Below are 27489 nucleotides of genomic sequence, written 5' to 3'. Positions count from 1 at the left end.
CCCAATGGTTGCAAGCACTGGTCTGCTCTCCCAGAGGTCTACGGTTCTTGGCACCTCCAAGGAGCTACCATCCCCATTGGATCCAATGTTAGTGTTAGTCTTCCCAGCCTTCCTCCAGTGATCAAATATGCTCTTACAAAGTGGTCTCAGAGTTTCCAAGTCAAATTTTGTCATTTCAAAGAGTTTTCAAGCAAAATTTGGTCACTAGGCATTAGGTCTAGGGTTTGCCTTAACTCCTTCTAAAGTTGTCAAAATGTTGGTCCATGTCACCATTCAGCTGATTCTATCATCATTCATATGGTTTTCATTGTCATGTCAGTGTCTAATGAGTCATTTTACATCTTGTTCATGCTTCAGTTGTGCCTTGGCAAGGTCATTTCCCTCTCCTAGGGTTTTGAAAGCCAATTTCTCTTGGATGGTCAAATCACCGACAAAAATTGTTTCCTGATGTTCATACACCTTCCCCTATCCTTAAAGTACCTTATCAAACACTTCCCATCCCTTAGATCCGCCAAATTCCTCATTTTTGCACAAACCCTAGTTTCTAGCTACAATCTGGCAATTTTCTAGGTTTGGCCTGTGTTTTGCCCTTTTTGACCCCTTCCCCTCACTCAATCTCTGAGATTCCACTTTCCCCTACTTCCTAACATCCCTCCCTACTTCCAAAAATTTCTCCAAGAATTTAGAAGCCCCCTATCCCCTTCATTTCGCTCCATTTCGACAAAATTCCTTGTTTCACACATCGGGACAAGTCGCACTCAAATGATGTTCCAGAGCAATAAAAGATGAATTTTGGAAAACTGAGAGAGGTTTTTGTCCACAACATGCCAAAGAAGAAAAACCTCCTTCACTTTTTGTACAGGTGTCATGGTTTTAGAGAAATGGAAAAATTACAATCGTCAGATCCAAGGCGGTTGGTCAAGGCACAAAAAAGGAGAAAGAGGCCCGATCCCCTCCATATCTTGGCTGAGGCCTCACTGAAGGATCAAGGCACTCAATAGCCTAGCCACATCTCAAATCCCAAAAAATTTTGAGAATTTTGGGTAATTTTGGTATTTTTTGGAAATTTATAGGTTTTGGCTCCTCAACGGGTCTCACCCCCGGTGAGACCCTTTGTCATGGCAGCTCCTTTTTGCAAAAACTCAGCATTTCTAGATTTTTCATGCAAAGTTACATATGCCTATGGATGGACTTGAGTTTTTATGGGGTTTTGGGCCTCCAGAAGGTCAAAATACATGCAAAATTTGACTTTCTGCCACTTTTTTGAACTGCAGAAAGCTGTCTTGGGAGAATTGGTTTTTGACAGAGCAAATGACCTCCAAATTCAAAAATTCTAGTTGGGTTGGAAATTAGACTCACAGAACTTTCCAACGAGCTATCCTGCACCCAATTCTGACACCTGCAAGTGCCTCAAACAGAGCTCCCAATGTGCGCGACCCGTTGAGCAGGGGGGCGCGACCCGTTGAGCAGACTTTGCCAGATTTCACTCTACAGCTCAGAAAAGCACAGTTTGACTTGGTTTGACTTTTTGGGGTTGAATATGATTATCTTTGATGTAATTATTGTAACTCTAAGACACTTTTACTCTTGTTTAACACTTCTAGAAGATTCATTCATGTCAAGGGTAAATATTTAATGAATGGATTGGTTTCCTAGTTTATAGAGGCAAGTTGTTTTGACTGCCTAGATTTTAGTGCTCAGTTTAGAATTAGTTGAAACAGCTCCTAGAAAGATGAGCTCGACCCCTAGAGGCAAGGGAAGAGGTTGGCTTGCCTATATTATGTATTTTCTTAATCATTTTCAGAGGTTGGAAGGTTGGACTCTTGAGGGAGAAGCTATCATTGTATTATTTTACTTGTATCTCTGCAATTTTTGGCTAAGGAAGACCAGGGTTTTGCAGTCCTCTTTGGGATTCTTGTGGACTCATGTGTTGATGGTGTGTTTCTCAATGTTCTTGTAAGATTGTTATGTGATTCATTTCCTTTCTTTTACTGCTGCACATTAAACAAATGAAGTGTTAAAGTATGAATTCATGCTAGCCATGCTCTGCTTTTAAATTTGTTTAATTTCAATGTTTTCTTCTGTCTAAAGAGAATTCAAAGTGATTGTTTGCTCTCTTTAGCTCCTCATCTTTCATTCTTGACCATTCACCTCAGTTAAAGGCATCAACGTTGTCTCCTACCTCGCCCCAAGGAACCCCCTGCCGAAACTGTGTCCAATCCCCGCACCCAAAATTGCCATCCCCTCAATTTGCCACCAAAAACTCAAAAAACCCCAAATCAATCTTTCTGATTAGTTTACTAGCCTAATATCAGTGTTACCTTGTTGGTCATCTCATCCCATTGAAGATCTGCTGAGATTGACCGGAGAGAGCCTTCTCCTGCCTCGTAGGGCTAGCTACGAGGCTAAATGGTTTGATGTAGCCTTGAGGTTTACCTTTCTCAGCCTGAGGTGAAATTTCAAGCGCTAACAGTCAGGACAATGATGAGTACAGTACCCATGTTTTTCGCATATAGTGCACTCATGGCTGGTACATATTTCTTTATTACGCAAAGGTACGTTTTTTGCTCCTTTTGGTGGAGCTACTATTGGCAATGTTTTGGTGGCGTTCATGAGAGTTGTTAACTGATCTAATTCAGGGCATATGTAGGTTGGGTGCCCAAATTCTTCACATAATGCACAGGGTTGTAGGGCCGTAGATGAGTTTTAGGACTCTCCTTTTCTACCATGTTGTTTAGCCTTTTTGTAGGCACCGGATGGTGTAGGTGTAGGATGGTTTCGAGTAAGGGTGGTTTCTTGAGATGGAGGTACATGGATATCTCCTATTGGAATGTGTCTCATCTCGACTGACATGGTCATGGGGACTAGATACCAAACTGGTATCACGAGAGCCATATTTGGTAATGTATGAGTTGCTGTGGCTTGGCGCGAGAAAAATATGGTTGGGGGGCATAAAATGGGGGTTTGTGTAATAGCACAAGGTAAGGTAATGAATTTATCTATTGTTGGTGGTGTCGTATCTAAAACTAGTTCTGATTTTTGGGTGGTGTTTGATGAAGTCATCATGTACACCAATGCTTCGGTATTTGGGACAAGATCTTGTCTTATCGAATGGTCTCCTGGGAATGTTCCTAGGAGGTTTGATAGGTTTAATCAGAGAAATTATGACCTCTAATGCTTCCCAGGGTTTCCCTCAGTAAGTATTTCCTTTTTAATCAAACTCATGGCATTAATAATTAATATTCAAATATAATAATTATTAATCTACTAAATTAATAATATTTAAGTGGTAGATAATTCATAATTTGTATTGACTATTAATTATGACTATTTAGTATCAATAGTATTATTAATTATCATTAAAATTACTACTTATGATTATTAAAAATTATTATTATTAACTATCACTAATTATTATTATAGATTATAATTATTAGTATTATCATTAATTCAAAAAATTAAGAATTGATCCAAGTAACCCCCTAAAATAATCTAATTAATATTCAAATTAATAAAATCTCATTAATTTTGATAAATTAACTCATTATTACTAATATTTAGTATTTATTACTATTATTTATTATTTATTAAAACTATTAACAATAATTATTTATAACAATTATAATACTTACTATTTATTATTATTCTTCTTATTTTTATCATTAATTATTATTATCAAAAAATTTAGATTATTAATAAATTTAACTACAAGATACTATTATTATAAATTATTTCAAATTATTATATGCAAGATTATTATTAAGAAAGAGAAAAAAAATTATTAATTATTAAGAGAGAAAGTATTTTACTAAGAAACCTTTACTATTTATTATTAATATTAATTTATCATCAGAAATTAATATTATATAATTAAAACTAAAATAAACCTAAATTAAAAATAAATAAAATTAAAAATTAAAATAAACAAAAATTAATTAAATAATTAAATAAATAAATAAATAATAAATAGATTAAATTAAATATTTTGATATTATTAATTATTAAACAGCCGACTTTCATTTTTTCCTTAAATCAAAACAGCTTTCTTCATAACTATTTATATCTCCCTATCAAGCTCTTCTTCTATCAACACTCAATAGTTGTCCTGATGATGGATCCCTGTTGGGATTTGAAACGTTGATAGAAATAATGGTTTTTACTGTGGGTTCTCTGGTTTCTAATAAAGAAGATATTAACCACAGAAGTCTTAAATCCAGCTTAAACTGGCCTGAGCTAAGCTCAGTGTAAGTAGTGATCACCTCATGGGAGGATGATACTAAGGGAAACATGCCATATAGTGTGGGTAAAGTTGCCTTCTCATAGTATGTGAGTTGATCAATGGTAATGACCTTCCCATCGTGGGGGAACATAATTGCTCTAAACACTGATGAGGTGACTATGAGCATTTCGTACCTATAGCTTAGAACTAGGAGGATCTTGTAATACAATTGGGCGTCGAGTACTTCAATGTCTATTAACATAGTTTTCCATCCAACTTATTTGGCATGCTAGGGTATAAACCGACGAGGGTTGAAGGGCGTATGTCATATGATCTGAGTGTTATGTAAGAAGGCTTAAGTTCAGGGGATCCTAATTTTTGCCAAATGGATTTGGACATGATGCATGTGGAAGCCCCTTTGTTGACGATGCAATGATGGATGTTGATATTCTGGACTGAGACAGTGATTTGGAAAGCGACGGTTGGGGGTAGCCATGGAGTAGCTTTGTTGAAGTTGAATACCATGAGGAAGGAATCAGATGGGTCGATTGTGTCTAGAGCGGAATGTAGGGTTTTCCATTAGGTTGGGCACATTTACAAGACTTCAAGCGCTGACATAGCTGATGGTGATTATGCTAAGTTGTCGACTATGCTATAGTTATGGGCTTCTTTCGAGTTCTGTGTTGTGTGCTGTAAGGGTCCTTTGACCATTTTCGGCATGGCTTCTACAAAAGGTTGAGGCATAGTCAATGGCCCTATAGGTATTTTCGTAGCCAAGGTGGACAAATTGGGCTCTGGAGGGGCTTCATAACTTCAATTCCTTGTTTGCAAAATGATATCTTCCCCTTTCATGAAAATATCATGATTAGGGTCGTTATGGAGGTTCGCTCCAGATGGATGAGTTTGGGGAATTTGTTGTTGGGTGTTAATGACTCCCTAATGGGGGAAGGGGTCCAACATCACTACAGCTTGTTAATCGCCTTGCCCCCTATTGTCTTGTATCCTTTTTAGGTCATGAAGTTGAGGAAAGTGGTGGGTATAATGACCGTACTCTCCACAGATAGTATATGCATAATTAATCTGCAGACTAGTGTTCTTGCCTTGTTTCTATGCATTATTGTTGGTCGTACCCTGGTTTTGGTTCAATTTGGGGCTATCCCTTCTCGGTGTCCTTGGGGGTTGCTGTTGATTGTTTCCCCCCTGACTAGGGTTCTCTCTTTGTCTTTCTTTTTTATTTTTTCTTAGCAGCGTTGGAAGGATTAATTGAATTCATTTGTTCCTTTGGTTGTTGTTGTGAATCTAGAGAAGGTTGCAATAGATTTACCCGTGCATTATTTTGCGTTAGTGGGATGTTCTGTTGTTGTGTTGGGAAAGGAGAATATTGGTTTCCTTGTACCTGGTCAATATACTAACTCGGGGGAGAAGACGTTTTGTCCGTACTACAAGAGGATTATTGGTTTCCCTGAGCGGGAAGATACGTGCCTCCTTGCGTGGGCTGATATTGGTTAACCCTGTTGACTATATTATGCATAGGTGTGGTTTGACCATTATAGTACCCTGAATGTTGCAATGGTGGTGTGTTATGGGTAGCATCACATGCTTGGCCATTGAAAGAATACCCACGGTTTTGGTAGTTGTTGCTATGGTGATTTTGGGATAGGGACCCCATTAATTAGTCAACACTATTAGATGTGTGTGGGATCTCTTTATAAGTTTACATGCATGCCGCATCTCGAAGCACATGATAAATGTACCCATATTGGGTATAGATAATCTCTAGCTACTGGGCTTTACTAATGGCTTATTCCTCAGTTTGCGAGGATGAATTTTCCATGTCCTTAGAGATTTCAGATGTGAGGGATCTCAGGAATATGTCCAGGAGGACTTTATCTTCAAACTAGGTTTTGCACATGCTACGGTGTTTTCTCCATTCATGGAGATGGTCCAAGATGTGAGTAGCGGGTGTTTGTTTGAAGTTGGTGAGGAGTTCCAGACCTGAATCATGGTGGACTGGGAGCTAGAAGAAGGTGAGGAAAGCAGTAGCTAATGAGCTAAAGTTCACATGTGACATAGAGGGTTGGTCCACATACCATTTCACGGTGAGCCCAATTAGGGTGTGTTGAAATAGTCATAATCTAATAGTATCTTCTGTGATACTATTAGACGAACACCATAAGTGAAATTTCATGACATGGTTTCCTGGGTCTTTGCCTTGTTTTCCCTCAAACTTTAGAATGTTTGAAGGGATCTTGGTGGGGATAACTAGCCAATTTTGGCCATGGGAGATTGGGTCATTGGTTAGCTTTCTTAAATATGGTAGGTTTAGTGAGGCTAAGAATGGGATCTGTGCATTACCTGCCACCATAAAATGATTCTGGACAACTATATGCAACAGAGTCCTCTGTGGGGATGTCACGAGAGAATTACCTCGATGGGTATCTTGGGGACTGTCTGGAGGAGAGGTGTGTGCACTCCCAAAGGGGGTAGCATATGGGGATCCTTCTAGAGTGGTGAAGGGTGTACTTTTCCAAGGAGGAGTTCTGAGCAAAGATGCACCAATAAAGGAAGACCCAATAATGGTGGTTGAGTGACGTCCTCTCTGCCTAAACGATGGGAGTCCTAACACACCTCTCAACAATGGGGGGAGGTTTAAAAAATGTCTAGATCAACGGGAAGCCGTGAGGTCCCCTATTGTGTTGATTTAGAGTGTGCGCTACTTTCTGTTTAGTGAGGGAAGGAGATAAATATCAATGCAATTAGATCACATACATAAAATAAAGAGAAAATATAAACGATTTATTTTACTTTAATTTAAACTATGTAACAAGCAAACATGAAAAAGTTTTTTGTTTATTGTGTATGATAAAAAACCCTATGAATACCTAATCATCCTGTCCACTCTTAAAGTAACCGGGCCTTGCGAATATTTCCTCTAATGAGTCCTGGGGCAACATCCCGAAAGAACTAGCGACACTTTCCAGTGGCCGAAGAATCAACCAAAGTAATGGTAATGAGGCTTAAGTGCTACCAACACTATCACATATACGAAAAGGATGCCCTATATTTAGTCACTAAGTACCTTCGTCCCATGTGAGAATTCAAGTCTTTAGCTTCTTGGTATTCAGTTACCAGTACCGAGCATTAGAAGGGTCAGGTAGACCCAAAGAGTACCGCATGCACTGGACCTAAGCCGAACCCCCTCTGAATCAGGTCTCTGCCATGCTCAGGTATTATTTTTCATGGGAAGACTGAAGGATTTTAAGCTACCTAGAAAGTCAACACCTATGATTCAAATGTGTAACATGACCATGGTGGCTTATGGGATACCTACCCACAATGGTCCTAACTTGAACTATAAATTGTTTGGTGGCCCCTGTGAGGAAATTGAATTGGTTCAAGTTATGGTTGTTTTTAAGGAGTCTTAATTCACTCATGGAGTGATTTTGTAAGCCAAAATAGACTAACTACCCAAAGATCTAAAAAACTAGAGGCTTTCTTCAGTACAAAGTGTATGAAGGCTTAGTGGGTGATGCAAGTGAACATATAAAGTGTGATAAGACGTGGATATGCGATGATCCTTTTCAATATCCTTCTAATTACACTAAGTGTTGATTATTCCTTGCATGGAAAAAAGAAATATATTTTTGGATTATGGGCCATTTAATTTTTTCTTACTAAACTATGTGGGGTATATTTCTGGATATGCAATCCTAGGTTCATCTAAGAGACGCAAGGGAAGTAGAGATTACTTACTTTCTCCAGTAACATTTGCTCCTAGTCCCAAAAAAATGATTTGGTTAGCAAAAATATTCATGGATAATGGGCCACGTACTTGCTTCACTAATTAAGCTATTTGATTTGCAGAAAATTTAAGCAAAATAATTTGAAAACATATGTGGATTTTTTCCACTTACTTTTCTCCCTAATTAAGCTATGCGGGTATTTTGCAAATACATAAAAAAACTTCAATTGCTTGAAAAATTATGGTTCATCAAGCAACCAGGGGTACTAAAAACAAAATATTGAATGTAGAGTTGAAGGTAATTCACTAAAGGCTTCCAATCACATGAGAAAAATGAACAATACAAGGATTTTCTTGCTTTCTGTTTACAGTGCGGTTTTTTCTGACACAGACACGCACTCACAGTTTTTAAAGAAACAAATGTGCGCTCTTGTTTGTTAAAGGAAAATGAGTGTGGGAGAGAAGAATCAAATTATTTTTTACTTCTGCAGGCTCAGAATAAATCCCAGGGGTACGTAAAAAATCCAGGGAGGTGAAGAACGCCTTGTATGACGATTGTGTAAAGAGGAGGTCCTACAAAAACAATCTCTAGATTAATGAAAAGAGATTAATATGACCGCCATTCCTATTATAGTGTTTTTTGGAGCACAAGTGTACCAAAAGACACCCCCTTAGCAGTAGATTGTTCCCTGCAAAGGATCACAGTCAAAATTGGTGTTGTTAGTGGACAAACTTAAATAAACAAAACATTTTAAGTAGTGGAAACAATGCATACATGAACATGAACTAAAAAAAGAGGTACATAAAGAAATATATTCTCAAATGGAGAAAACACATCAATAATATATGGAAAAATATCCCTTTATTGATTGTTGGTGGTAGAGGTTGAATACAATTGGAATCTCAAACACTTGAAGAGAATTCTTTGAGCTATGGAGCTCAAAAATCCTCAGCAAGGGGGTTTCTTTCCTCAATCTCTTTGCAAGTTTCTCCACTCTCTCAAATAAGTGTGAAGACTCTCCAATCTTAGACCCCTCTTCTCTCACTAAGTTATTGGGTTTCTTAGAAGCAATTTGGTCAGCATGCTAGTTCTCTTCACTTCCTTGGCTTCAACAATGTAATCGTGGTTTGCTAAAAAAAATTGCCAGCATAACAATGTCTCATGCTTTGGTTCTCCCATGGCCTATTTATATAGAGTTTTTTAAATCCTTCTTCCCTTTTTTGGTACATGTATGATAAATAAACATAATTAGGACAAGAGGATTCCATTGAGGGCTACATATCTTTAAGGAAAATGGAATTCAGTTGTACTGGGCTGATATCATGTCAGAGAGTCGACCCCAAGTGTGTAAAGTGGTCCCGGATTGCCGAGTCATCATCTTCTGCTAATAAGCGGCTTTTGGAGGTTATGTCACGCACACGCATGTTTATCGAAGAAATATATGCTTGGACTTAATTTATTTTCCTTTATAAACTTTGGACCTTAGGATAAATTTGAGTTTTTAAACTTCATAATGTATTCTACTGAAAAATTTCCACCTGTGCATTCTGTAGGACACTTTTAATGTCTTCTGGATTGTACTAGAAGGTGTGTGATATTTTGGTGTTAACACTCTTCTATCACCAACCAAGAATTTTATGGACCCAAGTTTACATCATGCACCCAATGTAGTGGGGATACATGAATGTTATAAAAAATAATACATGACTTGGACTTCCATTGACCCATAGATAACTAATGACAAGACATACTAGACACCATGGGTCTCTCCATGAGAAACATGCTAGCAAGATAAAACAATAAATGTACATGACTTTTACATCTGCACATAAGTTTGCTCTCATCTATGCATGCCCAATATGGTAATATAATTCGAGTACATGGCATCAATGAACAATGAAATATGCTTCATATAGAAACAATAATAAAAATGTAATATTTGGCATGTGCATCAAATATGAGATCTCCATGAGAAATGAAATAAGCTCACAATACATAGCAGCAAAAAATAGAGGAACTTACAACATCATATGATATTGCATGGCCACTCAGCACCATCCCAACAAAGAAGATCCTGCAGCAAAAATCATGATAACCACTAGCAACCACCACCATGCTCCACATGTGCATCAACAAGAAAATCAACTGATAGCAACAACATAGGGATATGTCATAGGTTAACAACAAATACATATCCTCATCATCATGAGGCTCATTGACCATCAACATAATATATCATCAACTAAGGCTATAAGCAACACATCAATCGATAGCAACAACAATACTAGAAGAAAATCAATGCGCAACAAAACATCACTATATATCATGAACAACAACATAAGATCCAACAGTAAAGTATTGTGAGCAACACATAATTTCATCCTCTCCATAAATGCACAATATCTCATCACCATCATGCATCAAAACACATGAGCAAGACTAACCATCCTCCTCATGTATCATCCATCCAAAAACACATGAGAAACAACATGATACATCTACAAATAGAAGATATAAGAAATAATATTCCAACACATAAACTATTCTCAACGGAAGGAACATAAAAAAGAAATCAAATCAATGCTAAACATATGTACTACATGCTCCTACATAGGAACACAATGCCAACCATCTACAACTCCATTAGAAAGCAACAATGCTCCCCATGAATGTGTGATCCTCCATCACGCTTTGATCATGCACATAAGACAACCATGTGGGTGTCATATCTCCAAAAACATCAACAAGAACTCAATATGTAGCTGCTCCAAAAACCATTAGTAACAATATATTTGATCCAACTAAAATCAAACTAGAATAGAAATATGTCAGAAATAGAAATGCACTTCAAACCTCATGAACTCCCCCTGAACTCATGCATCTCCTACAATATGCAATTTTTTCTTCATGAACTCTTTCATATATGGATGCACATATAAAAATATACATGTATGTCATGATGCAACCATATGCCCCCTTTGAGATAAATAAAACCTCGATTTTTGGTGGGAGTTCCTTGTCTCTCTTTTCTCCTCCAAAATTTCATCAACTGATCCTTCTTCTTCTTGTGTTATTGGCCTTTCATATTTTCCTCTCTGATTCAATATCCTATAACACATGGGAATCTTACAAGCCTTGGCCTTATGGCCAATATTGTCACACACAAAACATTTAATGTGACTAAGGAACTGAGGAATAGCTTGATATCTTCTACTGATATGAGTTTTAATCCATGCATGCACCCTACAGTCAATATCCCTATGGCCAAAATCATTACATGAGAAAAAATAACTATAAAAATGAATTTTTATACCTGAATGATGGTGATATTCTTTGTATGCAGGCTTTATGTAACTTCTCCTTGGATTCTCCTTTTAGTTAGAAGATTTGATCTCTCTATTATTGCAGATTGTTGGTATATGTCTGCAAATTCCATAGTTGTGACATTTTCCAATTCTATTCTTTTTCTTTTGCCGCCTCCTCTTATTCTTCTGCTTCTTGCATGGCTGGTGATTTTATTGACGATTCTCCTTTTTCATGCTACTACTAGCTGCTCCAACATTTTCTGATTTTCTCCTTGTTGCTTGAGCATTAGATCTAATCCTTTCTAATTCTTCTCTTTCATATTTTGCTTTAGCTTTCAATTTTTGGCACTCATCCACCAACTCCTTATACTGTTTCCTGATTACATTTTCAATTTTTCTTCCTTCTTCCAGCTGAGCTTTTAGATTTTACATTTCTTCTTTGAATTCACACTCCTTTTCATCAAACATTTGTAGAAACATTTGTTGATATTTATTTTCAGTTGTGAGCCTTTTAATTTATGATTTTAGAACCATTATCTTTGATTTCTTTTCATCTTTACTAATGATCTCTTCTTGTTGTTCCTATTGATTGATGTTCGATCTATCACTACTATCACTAAGGATTTCATATCCATCTTGTGGGAAATTTGTACTTTCATCTTCTTCTTGAGAGGAGGCTTGATTTACCACTGCAATATGTTAAATCCTTTGCATTTTTCTCCATCTCTGAAATCTAGAATTTTCCTCTAAGATATAGATTCTGTAGCCTGTCCAACATCTTGTTTGCTGTCTCACAATGCTTCAGATACAACTTATTAGATCTTGAAATTCCATGAAAAATAATTTCTTTAGCTTTATCATTAAAATCATCTTTAACTCCATACTCTACTGATAGCAAAATATTTTCATCAAGAGATAGAAAATATGAATCCAATTTCATCTTCCAACTTGCAAATTTACCTTCATGAAGCATTGGAATTCCTTGCTGATGCATTTCAAAAAATTTGCAAAAATATTGCAAAAAATTCAATATCCACTCTCCAGTGATTAAGCTACAACCGAGAGCCCCTCTCTGATACCAATTGTTGGAAACTAGATCACTACTGAGAGGGGGGGGGGGGGGGGTGAATTAGTAGTGAAGGCACTTATAACTTTTTCTCCAAATTATTATTCATTAATCATGCATAAATCTGAAACACATAATCATAGATTAGAGCATCAAACATAATCCAGAAACCATGAAAACATTCAACAAAGGGACACAAGTATTTATGGTGGAAAACCATCTCTAGGGAAAAACCCACCCACTGTTGCTATGCTACTCAAATATTTTATTATGTTAAGAAAATTATTTACATAGAGTTACAACTAGCTACTATAAAATGTAGATTCTTTTTCATGCGGATATACGGACTACCATCCATTAGAAGCCACCACAACCAACGATCCTCACACGGTTGCTCCTGAACTATCAATCGACTCTACAAACTCCTATATGCTGGAAGCCACCACAACTAACGAGCCTCGCCCAGTTTCTTCCAAACTATCCAACCACGATTGGATTGAGAAAAACCGCTCACTTAAATTGATTTCATCGGAATCCTCCAACTCCAGTCCTCTATGTGGTCCTCGTTTCATACATTTTCAGACTAGAACTAAGAACTACTCAATATGAATGCCACAAAAATAATCTCTTCAAGGTACACAAACAAATACTCTGAAATAAAACGAATAACACCAACATTACATAAAATAATATGAAAAATGCATCAGCAAATCCCTCTCTACAATAATCAATCTTCTCACAAACAACTACTACATACAACCAAAAAATACAGGCTTTTACCAATCTCCAATAAAACTACAACAAATAATTATTTCACCTCCTCACTCTCTACATAATATCTTGGCTTAACAAAAAAAACACTAGTTATTTGCTGCAACACTTGCAAATTGCTTCAGAAATTCTACATCACACAACTTACACATCTTGCACATAATCCTCCAAGCTCACAATCAATCCAAACATTAAGAGAATCAACCATACTATCATTGAGGTTCCTCCAAAATATGGATGAACTAAGGTACTAAAATAAATAATTACCAAGAACTATTGAGCTCCAAAAACTCTATTCATATGCTTGATTTTATCCGGATTCATCTCATTGACTTGATCAAGCCACTAACTCCACTTGCCTCTTTATATTTTGAACCTTTAATTGCTTCTAGAGGCCCACTACCTTTTCCAACCATATACTAAAATGTTTTTATTAAGAACATCACCACAATACCAAAATTAGCTGAGTTGCAATAGGAATGCAGAGAATTTTCTTTGAAAAAGTTTAGTCGCATGAACAACATTGGATAAAATTGACTGGATCTCTTTAGTCGCACACATAGGCATGTCTGCTAGCGACTATAAAATTATAGTCGCTCTCATGACCCATCATCCATGTGACTGTGGCAAAGGATGGAAGAAAAATAAATCAAATCAACTCAAATATCTACCAAACTTCAGGAGCACTTTCATCAACTCTTGAACACACCTCCAAGCCTCTGTAACAAATCTGTAACTAATAACATAGGCTGAGAAAATTTGCAACAAATAAATGACCTATAGTCCCTAGTCTACCAAACTCCTCATCATGACCAATACCTCTATGTTATAGACATATTTGGGCACTGCAACCCCAATCACATATGTCCGTAAACCAAGGGATTCTAAACCCCTAAAATTGTTGTTTCATACCCTAAAGGAACAAGGTCAACTGATTACATCATTTCCCAGAAGTTCTCCCTGAAAAACTGCTCAAAAGTGGTCAAAACTGGACCATACAGACTGCTCCATGCTAAGGGTGTGATGCATCTCACCTGTTACACACAAAGGGTGTGATGTATACTGAAAATCCCTTCTATAGGGTGAGATGAGCGAGAGCAGACAAATGTCAGAGGTAGTTTGCTGGGTGGAAACCTAGAGAATCTTCTAGAAACTGCTCATATGATACTTGCCTCTCTGAATTTGCCCAGGGATGAGTAAGAGATCATGAAATCTCCAAGTGGAACCAAGAACTATCAGCGAAATGACACTAATCAAAATCCCAGAAGCTGACTCACCCCCTTGCAAATATCTATATATGGATCCCTCATCCTAGAGATCCAAAGGCTGGAATTTTGTATTTTGTAAGGAAGTGATGTTGGTTTCTCTGTGAAGCATTGTATTGTTGGGTGATCTAGCTTTTCATGAGGTGAAGAGGGCTTTCATGCTGGGAGGATGGTGATGGATTGGACAGTTGGGTTGTAATCCTCTCATCTACTACTTCTATCAATAAAGCTATTTGAGTTTTCCTCCATATACTTGTATATTTATAAATCTTGTATTTGTGTATGCATTTGTATGGTTAATGCACCTTTGATTCTAAATTGTTTATGGTTATAGATCTCTATGCTTTGATGGTATTTTGCTGCTTTGACTCTACAGGTGTTCTTTAAAGCGGAACAAGTGAGAAAGGAGTGGCGAAAGCTCTATCAAAGGGGAGAGGAAACAAGCAAGGAGGCAAGCGAAAGACTGAGGTTGGTACTCTCTACTTCTCTCTCAGCTATCTCTCATAAAGGAAAACACAAGTTACTTTGAATTGTTTGTTTCTAAGATAGCTACCAGTCTTAGTGGGACTATAAGATCTGAATAGACACTAGTTTTCCCAGAAAAAAATGGCGACTCCACTAGGGAGCGAATAGTTTGTTTGTTTGTTACTTTTGTTTGCTTTATAAACTACAGACGGAGCCTGAAGTTAAGCCAGCTAGCCTTCGAATTGATTTTTCCATGAAACTGCAAAGTAGATCAACGCTACTTCAGTTAATATTTGGGTTAGTTTATGAACTGAACATCTGACTTGCAAACATCCTAAGTGCCTTGGTGGTAGCTCAATAACCTCATTAGATCAGCCCCTATACTTTGTGTTTACTGCCTATCATAAGCTCAGTCTAAATTCCTGACCTTAGTTGCAAACTGTTTGTGAAAACCAAGCTCATTCTCGTCCCTGGACCATCGCACTGTCTCTCATTGGCAGTCTGGATGCATTGCACCTCCCGTGTGCTGCAGGAGATATGCATCCCTGTTTCCCTTAAGGACAGGTGCGATGATTGAATGAGACTGTTCCTCTCTCCAGATTTTGGTTTTTTCTTCATTGTTTTCAGCTCTATTCAGTAGTTTTGTTGTCTATGATTAGTATATCACTATTGAAACCTTCTTCCTTTACATTATTCAGCCTCTATTGATAAGGAATTGTGAATGTTTTTTATGTATTTTTCATCATTTACAGTCCTCCTTTGCAAAAAATAGCTTAATCGAACTGTCATCTTTTGATTTGAAAGTGTCGCAACTATCTTTTTCAGTCAAGAAAAAGAGTGTCGTAAAGTCTTCCTCTTTTAGATAGTCGATTACACTTTTTCCATTGTGTTTGGTTTGAATTATTAGACATTTGAAGTGTCGAAAGCAGTTTTCATTCAAAATTGAAAGTGCCGTCTTAGTCTTCCTTTCGTTTTTGAAAAGAAATTGCTAAAGTGTCACTTTGAAGAAAAGTAGTTCAGATCTATACTTAGTTTTCTTTTTGTCATTCTCACATTAAGGAAACTAAAAAACAAATACATACATGTGCATTTGCATTTAGATTGCATGCAGAAATTGATTTAGGAAAAGTGCATTTAGTGTGTGCTCTCTGCTCTATGTTGAAAGAATCTTACTCTTCTTTCCTTAGTAGCTAGGATTTTCATTGCTAAAAGAAAATAAACAACTGTTTATCATCTTAGATTGTATATTTAGAATTGTACATCTACATCATGCGGTGAACCTTGAAAGGCAAACTTCTTAAGAAAGATCAACTGTAAAATAAACCTTAATGAACATAAAAACGCTTTGGAACATAACGCACAACATCTAGAAGTCTAGGTTAGAGACGTATTCCGGCGTCGTAAAGCCTGGTAACTATCGTTTTCATCGTAGGTTGGGTGATTCCTCCTCTTTGATACGACAAGTGCTAGTACAGACTTGTGCTCCCACGTACCGTCGAGTATATATTAGGAGACCACAATAGGCTGATATCATTTATCCTTAGGAAGCCGTGTCTACCGCCCTATCGATCGCAATGCATTGAACACAACATCCAGGAAGATTGACTACCATATGTAAAGTCCTTGGTAATTTCTCTATAATTTACCACTGAGGTGCATATTGCAGTTTTGCGATTGTTTTGGTAATCCCTCTGTTTAGATTTCCAGAGTAGTCACTTTCGTTCCCTTTCAGACTCCTTAAAAGGAAAGGTCCATCTAAGCACTTGTCACTTCAAGCTCATTAAAAATAAAAGGCGACTAGAGTCATCTTTAGCTTTCTCTCGACTCTTAAAAATTGAAAAAGCAAGTTGTGTCAAAGCGTCATAAAATTCATTTAATTCAGAATAACATTTTCCCCTTTTAATTTTGAGTTGATCAAGTAATCCGCAATCGTGGAAGAAAGTCAATCAAAACCATGTCTTTCGCGGAGACTAATGAGTCAACCGTCTTTGACTCCGAAAATGCAACCATTCTGGGCCAAGCGATCTTGTTTAACTGGGTCGAAATCTCCTAGTTTATTTGAAACTTGTGTTTCAACATCATCAGAGACTCCAGTTACTCCGATTATTTCTGGTACCCCTGCCTCTATAGAAGAAGTTTTGTAGTTACAAGAGGACATTAGAACTGATCCTAGTGTAACTGTAAACACTTCTATTCCTGATCTAGCTCCATCTAGGGCTGGTTCAAAAGGTGTTACCCCTCCAACATCTGTCGCCGTAGAGTCTATACCTTCTCCGGCATCAGAAATATTTTACGGACCTGACGGTCTACCTCTTCCACCTGGACTGATTGCTATAGAAGAGATTACAGAGGATATTCCATCTATTATCCCATTGCATTTTGGAACTGGGATTCACATATATCCTTCTACTACAAAAGTTAGTACTTTTGATCACCCTTCATCGCAAGTTCCTGTCGAATCGCTAGGAAATCTTTTGGATAGACTCAGTATGTCTGAACAACCATTGACATCTAGGATTGTGTCATTTGACACAGCAGCAGCAGAACTTCCTGCTGCTACTCCAACAATGTTCGCTGGTATACCATTTGTCCCAACTAGTTCTTAACCACTAGATGGAGTCCACCCAGGGACTGTTTCAACAGCATGGTCTATTCCTATTTGTTCATCTGGAATCTTATTTGGAGTTTCTTATGTTGAGACTCAACAAATTGATCCTTCACATCAGTATCAATTTGGGCAGTCCAGTCTCCAAAGACCAATTTACCCTTTGAACACTGGATTGCCACCATATGGGGCAGTATGCCTTTTCATTGTTCCCTCCGAGAGCAACCATATGAGAGTTCACAACAAAATTTGGGTCAAGCTGGAATTGCATCCAATGATTGGATACCAATACTACCTCAACAGCCAAGAGTTGTATATTCAACGCAACAAAATCAACCTGTGTCAAACATTCCCACTACGTCGGCTATTGTGATGGTGTCGCAAGTACAAGCGCTACCTATTTTATGTTAACCTCAAGTCTCTTAGGTTGTAATACAACAGCCTCTTGTCTCTACAACTCAATCACAACTGCCGATTAGTGGCTCCTTAACGGAAGCGACTCAGGCTAAAACAGGTACTATCACCCCTCATCTTGGTCAAACATCAAGTATTGGACAACAGAAAATGGTCTCACAGCCATGGCTAGTGCAATATAAACAACTGCAATTCCAGCAAGCTTACCGAGGACCTGAGCAACAAAGCTTTGTAGGTAATGGGTAGTCGTATATTCAAAACGGTTACCAACAATCATATTATAATGGTTATGCCCATCAACCTTATCAAAGTTATCAACATCAAATACATTATGTTGGTACGCAAAGACCCACTGCTTAGGCGATCCCATCTTATCCTGGGTATGCTTCACCAAACCTGAATCAACAGTTTCCTTTCATAGCAACTTTAGAATTACCAGATCTGAATCGACTAACAAATGATCCATTTGCTTATGCCCCTTGGTGGCCAACGATTCCTCATAAACTTCCATCAGATATTCCTAAGTTCAATGGAAATCTAGGTGAAGATCCATCGAATCATGTGATGACCTTTCATCTGTGGTTTTCATCCAACACCCTCAATGATGATTCGATTGGGCTTCACCTTTTTTAGCGAATGCTAACTGGCTCGGCAATGAAATGGTACATCGAATTGCCTAGAGTTTCATTCGATAACTTTAGTACCCTGGCCACCACCATTTTAACCCTTTTTTAGTTACCAATAAGGTACAAAACAGGAACGGAGCTCCTTACCAATTTTAAACAGACAACAGCCACTCACATATCTGATCATATTCATGAGTGGTGACGTCGTCATCGAATGGTAAAGACATATGTTCCTGATCAGCTTCTAGCTGAATGGTTTATCAAGTCATCGTTACCTTCTATTACAGAAGATGTGGCCAAGGGAGGAGTTGTCACTGAAGAGCAAGTCATTTCTTGTGTGCAATATCTAGACTTGATCTATACTCAGTCTGGCATGCTCTATGACAAAATTCCTGATGCTCCTAGACCAGAATTTTCTGTTCCTCCTCCTCCTAAATCGAACAGGGACTCTCATGCCAGCGACAACATGATTGGCACCTCAAGTACGCAAACTGCAAAGGCCCCATCAGGTAAAGCCCTTGTAGTTTCCAGTAAAAATGCAAATGACAAACTTCCTGCCTCGAAGGTTAATGTCGTCTCGTCCGACAAAGGCAAAGAACGAAAGCAACCAGGGGGCAAGAAGAAAGGGAAAAACAAAAAGAAGAAACAGGAATATTCAACTCCTGAAAAATCTTCTGGAAACCCTTCTGGGCAAAAGAAACCTAATCGGCCATGTCTCATATACGATGAGGACCATTGGAAGAAAGATTGTCCGCATCAAGCTGAGATAAAGAAATTCTTTAAGAATTCAAACACCTCGGTGGTATTGACTGATCCGTTTCCAAACCTAGAAACCAATCTGGTTGCTAGCGACAATGCTTCCCCATCCCAAGTGCTTATGTTTTCCATTTCGAAATAGAAAAATGATGCTTTGATATCGACAAGGAATAAAGATTATGGGAATCCACAGATGCCGAACAACAAGGCTACAGATCAACCTAGTATTTTGACAACAACTTCAACCAAAGTTGTGCCACCCATCATTCTTGAGCTAACAATAAAGCTGCCAAAGGGAGTAGTACACAAATCGACATTTAATCCTCGTGCTCGAGCAGCACAGAATTATAATATAGTAGAGGATCTAGCCCAATCGTCGTCCGCTATGTCGACACTTGAAGTACTGCAAAATTGCCCCTCCCAAAAGCAGGCTCTATTATCAGCAATAGGTGGGATTGACCCAGCAGATTCCAATCTTGTGGCCTTTAATCATAAAGGATACAAACCTTAGTTACCGGCTCAACTCGCTTTCTTCGTACAAGTAAAAGCGCTCAACAAAATTGTTCATCGAACAATCATTGATGAGGGGGCATCTACCTGAATTATGTCAATGAGTTGCTGGAAGACTTTAGACTCACCACCCTTGTTAAGATCATCAATGACATTAAAAGCATTCGATAGATGAACATACACCCTATACGAGATTTTAAGTTACTTGCAAGTTGAACTGGGCGGCAAGACAGTGGAAATTGACGTCGATGTTATTGATGGAAACCTCGATTACAATATCTTACTAAGAAGGCCCTGGATTTATGTTATGGCTGCTGTTGTGTCAACATACTTTAGAAAGATTGCATTTCCCTTCCAAGGAGGAATTACAATCGTTGACCACCAAAACTTCCTCCCCAACAGTTCACAAGTTATGGGAAGCATTCCAATGATCCATGGAAGCTCCCAATTGGTTCAAAATATTGGAGTAGGCCTCCTAAAAGATCCTACCTTAATGGGTACTTTTGCCCTACCGCCTCCAAGTAATCCGGCGAAAGTGGCCATGGTGGAAACCTACAATATGGTATCTTCTATATCTACAAGGATTCATAAGATTTCCAAGAATTTTGTTAGCATGCATCATCGCAAGGTATTGCCTCCAAGCCCAATAGAAATATTGTAGCAATCAATTTTCTTGGCCTGTGCGGCAAACCCAAATCAACGCTCATCGAGTGTTTGGATAGATAGGTCAAGGAATATGGCACCTCTTTAGATCCTTGGTCGCATGTACATTCTACAGACAAAGGATTCATTCAGTCAATGATGATAGAAGAGGCACCATGGGAAGATTACCACCATCGTTCCCATCTTCTGGATTACAATGAAGATTATTCCAAAGGCCTTATTCATCCTTCAGCTTTTTATTTTCTATCAAATACTGTAAATACGGTGGATTCCAAGCGAAATCTGTCCAATATTGAAGAAACTATCGCCATAAATATCTCGACCAAACCAAATGTTGTAGAGAATATTCATGTTGGAAAAACTTGCTCTTCTTCAGAACTGGAAATATATTGTGCTCTCTTTCACGAATTTAGAGATGTCTTTGCATGGTCATATGAAGAAATATCAGGCATTAATTCGAGCATCGTTTAAAATGAAATCAAGATGTATCTAGATGTCAAACTGGTATGACAACAGATTCGGCAGGTACACTCGAAGAAAGTCACTGCCATTAAGGCAGAAGTTGAAAAACTTTTACATGCTGGTTTCATTTACCTGGTTCCTCTAACTGATTGGGTATCAAATATCATTTCCTGTAATGAAAAAGCAAGGAACGATTAGAGTGTGCGTTGATTACAGCGTTGTAAATCAAGCCTGTCCAAAGGACAACTACCCTACACCCTTCATCGACCAGATAATTGATGAATGCGTCGGATGTGAAATCTTTTCATTCATGGGTGGATTTTCCGGGTATAATCAAATAAATATCCACCCACAGGACCAGTCGAAGACTGCATTTATATGTCCGTGGGGCACATTCACATACCGCAAAACACCTTTCGGTTTAAAGAACACAGGGGAAACTTTTCAGAGGGCAATGAACTATGCTTTCCATGGCATCAAGAACATTGTTCAACCATATCTCGATGATCTACCAGCTCATTCGCGAAAGCAGATTGACCATCCACAACATTTGAGAGCTATATTTCTATGTTGCCGACACTACAAGATATGACTCAATCCACACAAGTGTGTGTTTTGTCTCTATTCTGGTCATTTAGTTGGTTTCGTAGTTTCTAAGGATAGGATTCGACTCAACCCATTTGAGGTTCAAGCAATCATCGATATGCCTCCACCTTCAAATTTTCTTTAGATTCAGAAACTCCAAGGGAAAGCAAATTTTATGAGGAGGTTCATTCCAAATTACACCGAACTTGCTAAATGTTATACGCGTCTTTTGAAAAAAGAAGTATCCTTTAATTGGGATTAGGTTGTGCAAGCTTCCTTTGATTCTCTAAAGGAATCCCTAATAAAATCATCATTAATGTATGCTCCTGACTATCAAAAAGACTTTAACCTGTATCTAGCTGCAACAAATACGACCATCGCAATGGTTTTAGTTCAAGAAGAAAATGGAATCAAACATCTTGTCTATTGTTTAAGTCAAAACTTAAATGATACAGAAAGCAAGTACTCCTATGTTGGAAAGCTGGCTCTTGCAGCTGTTCAAGTAGTAGAGGGATTTAGACACTATATCCTCTTTCGCAAAACTACCATTTTGTCAGATTGCAACCCTATGACTTACATTCTGTCACGTTAGTTACTAGGGGGAAAATATTCAAAATGGATAGCCATTCTGCAAGAGTTTGATCTGGAATTCGTAAATCCCAAATAAAATAAATCTCTAGTTTTCACGGAGTTACTACGCAACTTCTCATCGTCATCCAACAATTCAACATCCAAAGCATCAATCATGGATGAATCTTTGTTTTTGATATCATCAAGCGATCCGTGGTATGGAGATATACTGATCTATCTCCAAACCCAAGCATATAGGCCTAATACCGCTCGCTCAGAACAATGACGTACTCGATACCAAGCAAAAGACTACATGATCGTCGGTGATACACTTTACCGTCACGGTATCAATACAGTTCTGCAAAGATGCCTCACGCATGAGGAGGCTGAAAAAGTCTTGAATGATTTTCATTCAGGTGCGTGTGGGGGGCATCAATTTGGTTACGCTACGGTGGAAAATATCTTACGAGCAGGCTACTTCTGGCCTACTATGTTCAAATATTGCATAATTACAGTCAGAAGTTGCCATGCTTGTCAAATCTTCGACCACAAAACTAGAATACCACCTGCACCTCTGCATCCAGTAGTTGTTGTTGGGCCATTAGCCAAATAGAGCATAGATTGCATGACATGTAACCCCACCTCGGCTGGGGGGCATGGGTATATCATAGTCGCAGTTGACTATTTTACAAAATGGGCCGAGGTGATGCCTACATTATACAACAGCAGTGAAACAACGACTCTTTTCTTTTTCAATCATGTAGTCTCTAGATTTGGTGTTCCACAAGCTATAGTCACAGACCATGGATCACATTTCTGCAATCACATGATGGTTGAATTGGTTGCCAAATTTGGGTTGTCCCATGACAGTTCTACTCCGTATTATCTGTAAGTTAACAAACAAGTTGAGGCCATCGACAAAGTCCTAAAGTGCATGCTGCAAAGGATGATTGGAGTCCACAAACGGAGTTGGCACCTATTCCTGTACTCGGCCTTGTGGGCATATAGGACATTGTGAGAAATGCAACTGGATTTACACCCTTTCAGTTGGTGTATGGCCTAGAAGCGGTCTTATTGATTCAGTGTGAAATTTCATCTCTCAAGCTCGCAGTTGACCTTCTCCCAGAACTTCAGAGGAAGAGACTCGTTTCTTGGAATTAATCCAACTGGATGAAACCTATCGTGACACCACCTTGGATAACGAAGCTCATAAGAAACGAGTCAAGATGCAATTTGACAAGAATGTCAAACCCCGTTTCTTCTCAGAAGGTGACCTGATCTTACTTTACGATCAGGAATCCGATAAATTGGGAGCAGGTAAGTTCTAATCATTGTGGATGGGTCCCTACATTATTAAGTGAGTATTAGCCAAAGGAGCCTATGAGCTAGTAGATTACGATGGGATTCCACTGTCGCAACCCCAAAACAGGTTGTATCTTAAGCATTACTATGCTTGACTAAGTGTAGTAATCTCTTCATATGATTTTGTTACGTTTTTGTTTTCGTCAAGAGTGATCATTTTGGTTAGGTAATCCACTTTTGCATTTGTTGCAGATGTCGGACCTATTGGAATCATTTGTTAGATACGCCGACAGAGCTAGTCGTTGTACACAGAACCTATCTTCTGTAGCCTGGGCCATTTTTGATCCAAGCGACGAGTTAGTGAGTTTCAGAGGGGTATGTATTGGTTGGTCAACGAACAACATCACTGGGTATAGTGCGCTGATAGAGCTTCTCTCTGATGCCATTGCACATGGCATACACCGACTTGTTGTTAGGCTAGACTCACAGCTCATCATCCTATAGCTTGCTGGCATCTATGCCATTCAGAATCCAGCGATCTATCGTATGTTCCTAAGGGTCAGGATTTTGGAAAGGCAGTTTTATTCGATTCAATATCAATACATTTCCAGAAACTTAAACACATTAACTGATTCAGTAGCAAATTATGTGTTAGATAGACATTTGCAGAATTTATAAAAGAAAAAGCATTTTAATCAACATTTGCATCAGGATCATTTAACTTAACCAAAATAAAACTCCGAAAATCAAAAAAAATATTTAACTGTTTATAGTTTTTTACAAAATGTTCTGTGTCCAAGACAAAATCGTTCGTATGACCCAAAAACTCAAAAATACAGGAAGCACCCTAGACTAATGGTGTTGGAGATAACAAGTCATCGCTTGTGCGATCATACGTAAGAGCCTAGTCCATCGACTCGGCACGCTAGTGGTATTGTGCTGTAATCTCAGAGGTAACTCATCGCTCCTGAAATCCTGAATACCAAGGGTGAGACCCTCGATCTGATCCTGCAATACTGCAAGGGTCTTGGCTACATCCAGATCGCGAAGGACAACCCTCCCTATAGCCTCTCCTGCTGGAACAACAGCTGCTACGCTCGGGCGCACTACTGGTCACACTGGTCCAATATCTGCACAAATATATGGGTTTGATTAGTCTTGATAACATTTAAAAAACACAAGAACATTATAAAAGCAATGAACTAAGATATGGTTAGATCTTTTTACCTATAACACCCCACTGCTCGCCAGCCGGTAGCACCAAATCTGGGTCACCCCGGAAATCCATCCCAACATATGGATACTTGGCGTAGACCATCTGCTGATGATTGAACCACTCAAAGAAGGCATCAGAGAATTAAATCTGTGACTGACCAGCGTGTCTAGCCATAAGATCAACCCATCTCTGCACCGTGGTTCCTTTGGTGCTGGCAGTCCGACTGAAATATACTGTGGCTGCATCAGTGGGATCCTCTCCAAGGCGAAAGTGGTCAGAATAGAACAATAACTAAGGTTCTTGGATCTTCTATTCTTCACCTTGGTAAGATGTTCTTTTATAACCGGAAGTACTGCATCACACTAGTTGAATACCTTTGGTTCAAGGCATTCCAAGGCATACTGCATATAGGACATGTTGGCCAAGTGAAAAGCCGCGTTACTAGCCAATCTAGAAAAGGTGAATAAGATAGTCCTCAAGGACCGGTCAATGACATCTCGAATACTGATCTTGCCATCCCTGCTCAGCTGAGATCCATCTCTACAGAATCGGCGAATGTAATCCCTCACAGATTCACCCCCATCGGTGAATCCTGATAGTGAGAGAGGGGCACCACTCCTCGACAACTCGGTCAAGAAATAGATATCCTCAACTATCAAAGGGATGGATTTACCTCTAATCTGGACCACTTGGTTGGTAGGATCCCATGCGTCGAGAAGATATTGCAACAAATTGATTTGTTGCCTCATGCTGGATATGTGGAAGAATTTGAGCAAGCCACAGTTTTGCAATGCAGTAACCATACCCAGATCATGTAAGGCAATCATATCCTCTTCTTCATGCTTGCATTCACACCGTGTAATGACCACTTTGATTGAATCTCCGAAAAACAAACAAGAGAAGAATTAGGATCCTGATTTGGACAAAAAACAGGGAAAATTTCCATGAAAAAACAGTGCACAAACTTCCTCCTTGTGCCCATCGCACCCTAGCTGTGTACAGGGTGGGATGGATACTGACTGGCCAATGGCCAGCTCAGTATGCATCGCACCTTTTGATGTATATTAGGTGCGATGGGGAGAGAATGAATTGTTTAAACCCCTGAGGCCCAGAAAAACAGGAAAAGATGCTCAGAATCAGAAAAGGAAAGAATGCAATTGAAGAGCTCAGGGTTAGCTCCTTCTTGGTCTAGACAACGCTAAATAGTCCACCAAATCTCCCGGAATCAACCAATGAAAATCAAGGGGGAAAACACCTCCAGAGCTCCAACAATCCCAAATTTGAACGAAATGGTAAAAATGAGAGGTAAAACTACTTTTATGTTACTGTTCACATAATTAAAGTAAGATGTTGGTTTTTAACTCATTTTTCAAGCATGTATTTACATTTCTAATAAATTTGATGGGGCAATTGAACAGGTAGTACAACCGTCAAAATAACATATTGTTAATGGTGAATTGAAAATCTTTGACTATTATAACGAGCAATGTTTTCGCAAAGTTCAAGCTCGTTAAAAAATAACTTCACAATGAGCATAGTTTCTGAAAGATTCAAGCTCATTAAAAAATGAATCCACCTTTCGGTAAATAATGTTTGTGATCGCATTACTATCAGCCTATTGAGCCTTGGTCATGTTCTTACCATCACCTCCACTCTTTTAGCCAATCATACACCTCCACTTGATTGTTTACCCTTTTGAGGAACAGCTGTGACAAGTGATTCTGTTAGCCACCTTCTTTACACTACTGTGATTGGAAAGTTCCAAACTTACCTGGAACCAGTTGCTACCCGAAAACATCACTCGTTCCTCAAAAACAAGTCTCTTTTAAGCTCTTTTTAGACTTGTAAAATATGAAAATATTGCTGAGGAATTGGCCTCTCCAGATCGTTAAAGTGATTGGAAGTGCCATCCCTCCTCTATATTGTAATCTTTTTGGACCTGAGGGATCATTACACAAAAAGATCGAGCGCTTGTCTTGTTTGGCTCGCTAAAACTATCGAGAAGTCATCCCTTTCGTATTATTTTATACTTTTTTTGACTTAAGGGATTATACTATGAAAAAGGACTACTAGAGTTTCCTTTCCGTCTCTTTTCAGACTCTCTAAAACTGAAAAGGACCGAGTTATCTTTGTCGTTAAAATTGTTAAAACAATAGTGACATACTTGTCCATATGGACAAGAGCGAGTTTCACTGTCGCTAGGCTTGCTAAAGCATAGCGACAGGTTTTCCCGAAGGGAAAATTATAGAACAAGCATATATTATCCTCCTCAAGCTTGACAAAAATAAATAGGTACTGATCAGCGATGACTGGGGAAGAAGGGAAGAAAACTTGAAGAAATTCGTTGGTAGCATGTTGCTCTTGAACATGACACTTTCACTTCATCACCATGATTGAGTTGGGTTGGGTTATTGCATTCACCGGTCATATCACCATTGGTCATCCGTACCATCCATTTTTGGGGTTAACACTACCAATTGATTTCAGTTTCGCCGATATGTTCAAGAGAAGTCACTCAGAGGATTCACCAACCCAGCTTACACGTCATCCGCTGCAATACCTTCACGCTCCATTCTTTCATGACTACAACCCTGAACCTTGTATCATCAGATTGTTTTCACCTCGACAAAATCATTTGCTCCGCTTCGTGTCATAGATGTGGGATTCATTAAGGCCCTCCTACGACAGGTCACTTCTTGTCGACATCAACTCATTATCCAAGAAGTTGACTTAGAACAACCCTTTCAGTACTTTGAATCTTGCATGCCTCAATGGCAAGTTTCTCACTTCCGGCGACAGGTTTACATCAATGGCCTTCAACTGAAAGATTTTGCGTGGTGTTCAACATCGACTTATGTATTCACACCACGTGAATTGTACTGTAGTACCTTGAGGGTCATTATCATTATCGGTGATTCCTCTCATGCCTGTTAACAACTTACATCA

This window comes from Pinus tabuliformis, chromosome 1_2 (assembly GCF_031772625.1).
Source record: "Pinus tabuliformis cultivar Carrire ecotype Pingquan chromosome 1_2, CPIR1, whole genome shotgun sequence".
NCBI lineage: Eukaryota > Viridiplantae > Streptophyta > Pinopsida > Pinales > Pinaceae > Pinus > Pinus tabuliformis.
Note: the sequence above shows the minus strand (reverse complement) of the source record.